Here is an 8,745-nt window from a genome sequence, read left to right on the forward strand (position 1 = left end):
ATCTTTTATAAGACCAGCTACACCACTCCTTGGCATATACCCAAAGGACTCAACATCTTACTCCACAGATATTTGCTCAACCATTTTCATTGTTGCTCCAATGAGATACTATTCTGCCATAAAGAAAAAGGAAATTGTGACAGTTTCAAGTAAGTTGAACTAGGAGTTATACTGAGGTAAGCCCACCCCATAAAGACAAAGATAGCATGTTCTCTCTCATCTGCAGTTCCTAGCTCCAACTCCTCAGATACAAGGGCAGCTCTTACTCATCCCTAAAGAAAAATCTCTCCAACAATAGACAGAGACCATCATAGAAAACCACAACTGGTCAAAATGGAGAGATCAATTAATAGTATATTGCTCAACACAGCTCTTGTACCTAAGGAATGGGGCACATTTCAGAAAAAAAGAGGCAGAAAGAGGCACTGCAGAACCAGAAGACCAGGAAATCTGCTGTGAGACTGTCTGTGTCTTTCTAGAAATAACAGAAAAGCTTCACCCATGATACCTCAACAAAACAGCTCCTTAAGTAAGACTTGAACAAGTACACCACCAATAAATGTAATAACATGGAAGAGGAAAATTCCACAAGGCCCAAACCCTAAGGCAAACAGGAACACTGAAAGTAGGAGAAATAGTCTTCATCAGGGATGCCTAACTCATTAACCAAAACCAATCAAAATCATACATACACTAGAAAGTGAGCAAACTGTCTCTCTGTGTCTCTGTCTCTGTGTCTGTGTCTGTCTCCCTCTCTCTCTCTCTCTCTCTCTCTCTCTCTCTCTCTCTCTCTCTCTCTCTCTCTCTCTCTCTCTCTCTCTCTCTCTCTGTGTGTGTGTGTGTGTGTGTGTGTGTGTGTGTAAACAGTAATATTTCAAGAAAAGAAGGCCAAGAACTTAAAAGGCAGCAAGAGGGAAGCGGGAGGAATAAAGGGAAGGTTGGAGGAAGGAAAGGAAGAGGAAATTACATAATTATATGTCAGTTTCAAAATCTGTGAAAAATGTGTACTCCAAATTCTCATTAGATATAGATATAGATACATTGATGAATATTATACCAGGGCAACAAAATCGCTGAGCTGGTCAACCAAATTGCTTTCAAAATCATGTGCTGCTTATCACAGGCAGTTGCTGTTCTCTAGAACCCTTGACCATGGACAAAGTTGTGGCTAGTGGAGAGGCGGCACTACAACATAACTAGAAGCCATTGTGCCTCCTCCTCTTTCCGAGTTTCCTGTGGCATCTCTGGCTGACACTGTAGAGACAGTTCCCTTCAGACTATTCAGCCCTCTGATGCACTAGCTTCTGCCATACAACTCTACTGTGGCGGTTAGTTTTAAATTTCAACCTGCCACAAGCTAGAATCACCTAGGAAGGTAATCTGAATGAGGAACTCTCTTGATCAAACAGCCCTGTGGGCATGCCTATGGGCTGTGATCTTGTCAACAGACCTAGGAAGACTCAGCCAACTGCAGGTGGCACATTCCACCCACTGTACTCTGAACTCTAAGAGTAAAGGAATCTAGAAAGTAGGGAGAGCAAGTACATTCATTTCTCTCTGCTCTTGACTGTTGTGTGATGTAACTGCTACTAAATGAATTCCTGCTCTAATTTAAGCCAAATAAATGTGATGTTTTATCACAGCAACAAAAATTAAACTAGAACATCCAACATGTTTTGTCTCCTCTCTGAGCTATGGCTTCTGTATCTGGATAATACTACCTGCTCTCATAGCTGCTCCAGACCTGATGGGAGCGTGGATACTTCTTTCTATGGCAAATATCTAAGCTGCTCATAGACACTTGGTTTGGTTCCTGACCAATTCCATTACCAGTGAAATTAGTTCTTGGATTAACTTTCCTCTGCTGAATAACCTCCTAAGGTTACTATCTTCTAGAAAAATGAATTATCCGCTGGGCATAGTGCCCCAAACGTGTAATCTCAGCACTTGGAAAGCTGAAGAGAGAGGAGAGCCACAAGTGTGAGGCCAGACTGGGTTACACAGTGAATACTAGGCAAATCAAAGTTACAGAGAATCCATCTCTGGAAAACAACAAACAAAAAAGAATGTACTGAATATATTTCAGCATAGTAAAGAATTAAGAACTTTCCAGCAAAGACAGCTTATTATAAAAAAAAAAAAAAAAAAAAAAAAAAAAAAAAAAAAAAACATTTTCTTGAACACAAATACAGAGAAAATCATCCCTTAAATTTTTAAAAGTAAAAATAAAAAATCTAACATTTTATTCATAGCAAATTATTTCTCATTGGGATGAAATCTTTACTCAGCTACAATATTTGCCTGAGTTAAATCAATCACGTACAATAAAAATGTCACTTTTTTGAGACTTACTTAGTAGAGGGGAAAATTGGAAAGATTATGGGATTTGGAGTCACTGCAGGCCAAGGCATCTGTTCAGAGGGAAAAAAATGTTAAGGACCTCCTGTCACTGACTTATCATTCAAATCCATAAAACTTAGGACTTTTTTTTAACTTTTAAAAGATAAATCACACTAGACTCTTCAGTTAAACTATGTGTTTATCCAAACATACTTCAACACATTTGCTTAAGATTATAAAATAGCCAAGTAAAAAAGAATCACCTGAAGCATATGAAATATATATCTTTAAGTGATTCAAAGCTAACAACAGAGTATATAAAAGACTTCTCCGTTCTTTCTTCAGTAATTATTAAAAAAAAAAAAAATCCTAGAAAAACAAGACTGATAAAATAATTCACTCTCTGCCCATACTGTACTTCAGGAATAGGGTACTTCCACAGCAGGAAAAACATGTATTATTTTCCTTCTGAGTAAAGAGCATTTCTTAAATCTCTGAATACATGGTCTTTATCTCTACAAAACAACATTTTAGAATCTCATAAGTATACAAAGTAAGATTAAAGATCAATTTTAGATTACAGACATTGAAAGAATGAGAAATGTAAAGAAACAGGGCCTGACATTATTAACAAGTGTCTGCTGAGTGTAAAACTCCAGACATTTATATAAACCACTTAGCTTATTTAAAACTTTATGAGATAATTTCATAAAAGGTTACAAATTTTCTAAGCTATCGTACCTACAAACAACACAAGTAGAATTTCAGTTCAGTAGTGTCTGGGCCTAGACTGTAATCCTATTAACAATTCTCCCTTCTTCTCTAGAGTACAGTAATATCAAAGGAAAAAATAAAACTTTAAAAAAAAAAAAAACAACTTGAGTCCCTATTTAATCTTTCAAGAATCTTAATGTCAAGCTTTCAATATTTCAATGAAATAACTAACAAATAATTCTAGTTTAAATCACAGCTTTACTGAGTTTATGTTCAGGTTCTACGAGTAAACAGATTATAAGGGATCTATCACATAGAATTCCTAAATGATTCCCAACTATACTTCTTACCAATAAAGACTCAAAAAGGAGAACAAGATCCGCACGCCATCCTCCTGCATGCTTCTCTCATGGGCTAGCCACCATATTCTGACAGACTAGTCAACTAGCTCTTCCTAGTCAACCATTCTTCTAGTTGGCTCTCATCTGAAAACAGGGTGAAATGCTAAGTAACTGTCTACTATCCTTGGTCAAAATGTTGACATCTGCTTTCTAGTTGCTACATGGGTACCAATATTCTCCATACCACTCCTTTTCAAACAACAACAACAAAAGTCACTCCACTTTTAGGGATAAATGGTGCATTATAACCATGTACACATTACATAACTAAAACAAAAATCCCATTCTATATATTGAGTATATTTCAGCTTAGTACACATAGCACCACGCTTATATTCAATGTTTCTATTTTTTTAATACCAGTAGCAGTCCACAGGCTGATCTCAGAAACACTGAGCCACACTTAGAGGAGCAGTACGCTAGCTCTAACCCCACTAAGAAAACACTGATGTAACTTGAGCGGTTTTCCTTTCCCACATGAAGGAGATAAAAGACAAGGAGAGGAAGGAAGGAAAACCTCTTCTCTAACACATCAGAAGAGTTAGTTCATCAGCTCTTCCAACACAAAAGATCTAAAGTAATCACTTAAGCAATTTAATTATATACAACTCACTACATTCATAACATCTAACCTATATCATCATCATTTTCAGACTTTCATCATCTCAAACAAATAATACGTATTATTTATATGTACCAACTAAACAATTTCCAATGTTTAGTTAGGCAAATGATTTTTAATTAGGCTATTCTGTAATCATATACAAATGAAGTGAAAACAGAGTAAGGAACTCATATAGACAAATGACCAAGGCTCAACAAATTATGAAATTCTGTAATGTCTAATCACAAAAACTTCCTCTTTCTTACCTACAGAGACTAAAACATGAGAACTGCAGAACCTTACCATCTAATCATAAAGGCACTGTTACAACAGTATCTGCAATAGTTTCTTATCATCTTCACATGCTGTTTTGTTTTGTTTTGTTTTTTCGAGACAGGGTTTCTCTGTGTAGCCTTGGCCATCCTGGACTCACTTTGTAGACCAGGCTGGCCTCGAACTCACAGCGATCCGCCTGCCTCTGCCTCCTGAGTACTGGGATTAAAGGCGTGCGCCACCACACCCGGCTCAGATGCTGGTTTTGTTTTGTTGTTTTTTAATGAGACAAGGTTTCACTATGTAGCCCTGCTTGGCCTGGAACTCATCATGTAGATCAGGCTGGCCTTTATCTCATAAAGATTAGTTTGTCTCTGCCTCAGAGTGCTGGGGTTAAAGGCGCCACCATGCCTAGCAAGGTGCTGCAATGCTAGAAAGAGAACCAAACTATTAAAAAAAAAAAAAAAATGTGTTGTCATGAAATTCTTCAATGATTAAATACTGCAATGACTTCCTTTTTTTTTTTTTTTTTTTTTTTTTTTGGTTTTTGGTTTTTTTTTGGGGGGGGGTTGGTTTTCGGTTTTTTGAAACAGGGTTTCTCTGTGTAGCCTTGGGTGTCCTGGACTCGCTTTGTAGACCAAGCTGGCCTCCAACTCATGGTGATCTGCCTGTCTCTGCCTCCCAAGTGCTGGGGTTAAAGGCGTGCACTGCCGCTACTGGCCCAAATAATTTCTTAAATTAATTTTATAATGGATTATTACTAAATATAAAAAGAACTACACTGTTTCAAAAGGAAGTTTTACAGATTTCTCCAATATCATCTGTATTTCAAAGCCATTGAGAGAATATTGTTGTTCCACTAAAGCTCCAGTATGTGTTAGTATATGTCAAAAACACGATGTTTTCTCAGCAGAGCACCATAAAAATATCTATTTCTGATGTATATAATTTTAATAGGTTTTTGTTTGACCTAAATATGTTAATAGTATTACAGAATGTGAAGATATAACTCCCCCTCCCAAAGAAATAGTATTGGTTTTACAAAAGAATTAAACTAAAACTATGAAGAATTAAATGAAAAATCCTACAAGCAATAATAATTTTTCAAGTTTCAGTCCATACAGCAAAAGATTCTAGTGATCTATCCATAATCAAAGAACCTAGATAAACATAAAAGACCACTATTCAGATACAAAGAATGACACAAAAAAGAGCTGAGGGAAGGAGATATGTTAATTTGTAATAAAACATATACTATCTTACTTAAAATATAATCCTTTACTCATGGGCCAACCTTCCTTTTTCAATGTTCAAGTTTGTTAATGATCAATTATTAGTTTTTTATTGCCTTTACTAGACAAAAGAAAAGCCAGTAATTTGATTAAATTCTAAACCCAAATATAAACCCAAATATAGAATGACAAACACAAAGAAATATAATCAATAACCCAAAACTAAGCACTGGAATAAAAGTATAAGGAAAAAAGGCTATTGCCTGAAACACGGACGATAGTTTAGGTGAGGGTAGACAGAGGTGGGGCATGAAGTGCTAGAAGGCTTCCCTAGTCAAAGCAGTGATGACAGAAACTTCAAAGATTGGAAAGGCCAAAATGTGCACACAAGTGCAAGCAAAATACAACTTCACAAGTACATATTATTCTTCTTATTCAGAAAATAGCATAAGCATTGACGCTTTTCATTTTAGACAAGAACAGGGGAAATTAAAAAGTGACAGTTTTTATTTTTGAAATGAAAATAAAGCTCCTAATCAACAATCTAAGAAAGCTCATCAATATACTTTCTAAGTAATAATTACTAATAATAAAAAGGAAGTTACACAAGATAATTAAGGTTTGCAAGGATTCATAAGCCTAGCAGTGAGAATGCCAGCTTAGCATTAGCTATGTAAATCAGGAATGTGATTTACCCTTCCAGTTTCTGTTTCCTGAAGTTGTGAAGATAAGGTGAGTTAAGATGGGTAATGTGTTTAGAAGATAAAGAAGCAAGGTAAAGTAATAACTAAAATTAAGATTATAAAAATTATGCAACTTGAAGCAGTTGCTATTAGACTTCCATACAGTTCTTTAAAACTTAACTACTTAGCTTGCACAAAGGTTCTATGTTCAATTCCTTGTACTGTAAAAATGAAAGTACAACCATTTTTATGTATATAAATCATAAGAAATATGAGATACTTTACATTATAAAAAATACATGAAGAAAAAAACTGAATCCAGTTAGGACACCCATTGTGTGGCTCTCAACTGCTTAAAAAAACATGCTTCAAATCTCAGGAATACACTACCCAACCGAGGCTACACTTGAAGACATAAGGCTGTTGCCAATAAAAGAAACTTTCATCCAGCATTACATTTGGACTCAAGATTCCAAGCCTATGACTTAATAAAACTCAACACACTAGCTAGCAAGTCTTTCAGGAAGTGTACCAAACTATTATAGAAAAAACAAAACAAACAAAAATGTGATGCAGGCACCACATAACATACAGAACTTCTTTTCCTTCCCCTGGAATCCAGAGTTGGCTTGCTCTAAGTCCCCTAGCAAACTTTAAGTGCACCCTGCCACTGAACCTCTTCCTATACCAGGCCAGTGTATTCAAATATTTCTGTTTCAATAGTACCTACATCCTTGATGCATCCCGTGCAATGGCGCAACACTAGTAAGAGGTGGGTTTATAGACTGCATTTTGATGTACTTAACTACACGTACAAAAGCACTAACATTTCAGCACAATCCACCCCAGTCCGTTTAACCTTGAACTTGCATGGTGAAACTCCAACTCAAAGTTGGGGAAAGGAGATTCTGCAGAAAATGATGGGGGGCCGGGGGTGGGGGGGAGCGGCGAGGGGCTCTGAAAGATGTAAACGTCAAAAACGGTTGCCATCCTCAAGAGCTAAGTTAGTTTATAACTAATACTGAAACTCAAACTATTAATAACTAATACGGACCGAACTCTAGGTCGAGTCTGCACAGAATGTTTTGGAAGAACAGTACATTTCCAGAGGGGGAGGGGAAGAAAAAATAATAAAAAATAAAAAAAAGAGGGGAGGGCGGCGACTTTTCCCATTTTTTTTTTTTTTTTGCCCGGGTCCTGACAGGCCTCGAACTTTTTCACACTGGTGTGAGTTAACTTAAGTAGCACTACATGGAAGGCAGGCCGAGGAGGGTTTCTCTCCGCTGAGGCTGCTCGGCTGAGGGCTCCAGCGGCTTGACTTCCGGCCTGGGAAGGAAACGTGCTGCCCAGAGCCGAAATAAACAGGGGGGGGAAACCGGCCAAGGAGGAAGTAGGGCTGGCTGAGCCACTCGGCTCTGCCCGGTAGCTGTCGGGGGGGGGGGGGGGCGACCCGAACCTCCAGACGCGCGCCGGGACGAGCAGGCTGAGGTCGGGGGCGGGGGGGCGCCTCGCCCGTGCGCGCGCCCGCCCTCCCGCCCGCCACGGACGGGTCCCCCCCCCCGCCCTCTCCCCCCCTCGGCCGCCTCCTTTCCCATCCCGCGCGGAAGCCACGGCGGGCCGAGAGCGGAGCGGGTCGCCCGCGGCCGCCTCAGGCCTTCCCGGGCTGCTGCGGGACGGGCCCTGCGAGGCTGAAGGAGGAGGACGGGGGAGGCCTGGGAGGGAGCGAGGGCGTGTGCGGCTGGCGGGGGAGGCTGACGGGGGCCGGGAAGCGAGGCGCTTGTTCACCGTTAGCATCGTTCTGTTTTTACCTGTGGCGCAGCGGGGCTCCCCAGCTCCTATTCCCTGAATCCTCCTCCCCTCCTTTCTTTCTCTCTCTCTGGCCTCTCTCTTTTATGTCTCTCTCGCTCTCTCTCTCTCTCTTTTTCTCTCCCCGTCAATCTGCCGGGCTCTCGTGGAAACCTGCCGGCCTGGCCCGACCAGCGAGAGAAATGGGGCGGGAGGTGGCGGCGGTGACCAGCGGCCACGTGACCACGCTCGCGCCGTAACGGCGTCCGCCTCCCGCCCTCCCGGCGCTCCACCTCTGGTAACCTCGCGCGCCCGGCCCCCGGGGGAACCCGTGCGCAGGCGCGAAGCCCGGCCTGGGACGTGCCGGCCGGTGACCGCCTCGCGCCGGGGGCCAGGTGTTTCGGGTGGACCCGGGGGCGAGGAGGAGGCGGGAGAGGCTCGAGGGCTGTGTCTCGGGGCGCCCGTGCCCGTGCGCATGCGCGCGGGGCCCTCCGCTGCAACCTCAGGTGCCCCGAGTTGAGCTGGTGAAGTCAACCCCGGCCACGTCCTGCTTAGGATCTCACGGTTTCCTCGTGACATGTAAATGGCCTTCTCTTCTCCATTGGTCTGTTTGAGGGGACTCCTTAGCACTTTGTAAGAGACCTTGTTATTTTTCTAGCAGGCCCACGCCCAGTAAAACCTCGCACAGGTTTTTGTTTTTGTTTTTTTTTATC

At 41.1% G+C, this 8,745-nt stretch overlaps 1 protein-coding gene across 1 annotated transcript in view; it reads right to left on the bottom strand.

The window, feature by feature from the left end:
- Positions 1-8,151, bottom strand: part of Tbc1d5 (TBC1 domain family member 5) — a 414,735-nt gene extending 406,584 nt beyond the window's left edge. The window contains exon 1 of the mRNA XM_051153048.1: positions 8,056-8,151. The gene's annotated coding sequence lies outside the window, so the exon portion shown is untranslated. The remainder of the gene's footprint in view (positions 1-8,055) is intronic.
- Positions 8,152-8,745: the final 594 nt, after the last annotated feature.

This window comes from Acomys russatus, chromosome 11, assembly GCF_903995435.1.
Source record: "Acomys russatus chromosome 11, mAcoRus1.1, whole genome shotgun sequence".
Lineage (NCBI taxonomy): Eukaryota > Metazoa > Chordata > Mammalia > Rodentia > Muridae > Acomys > Acomys russatus.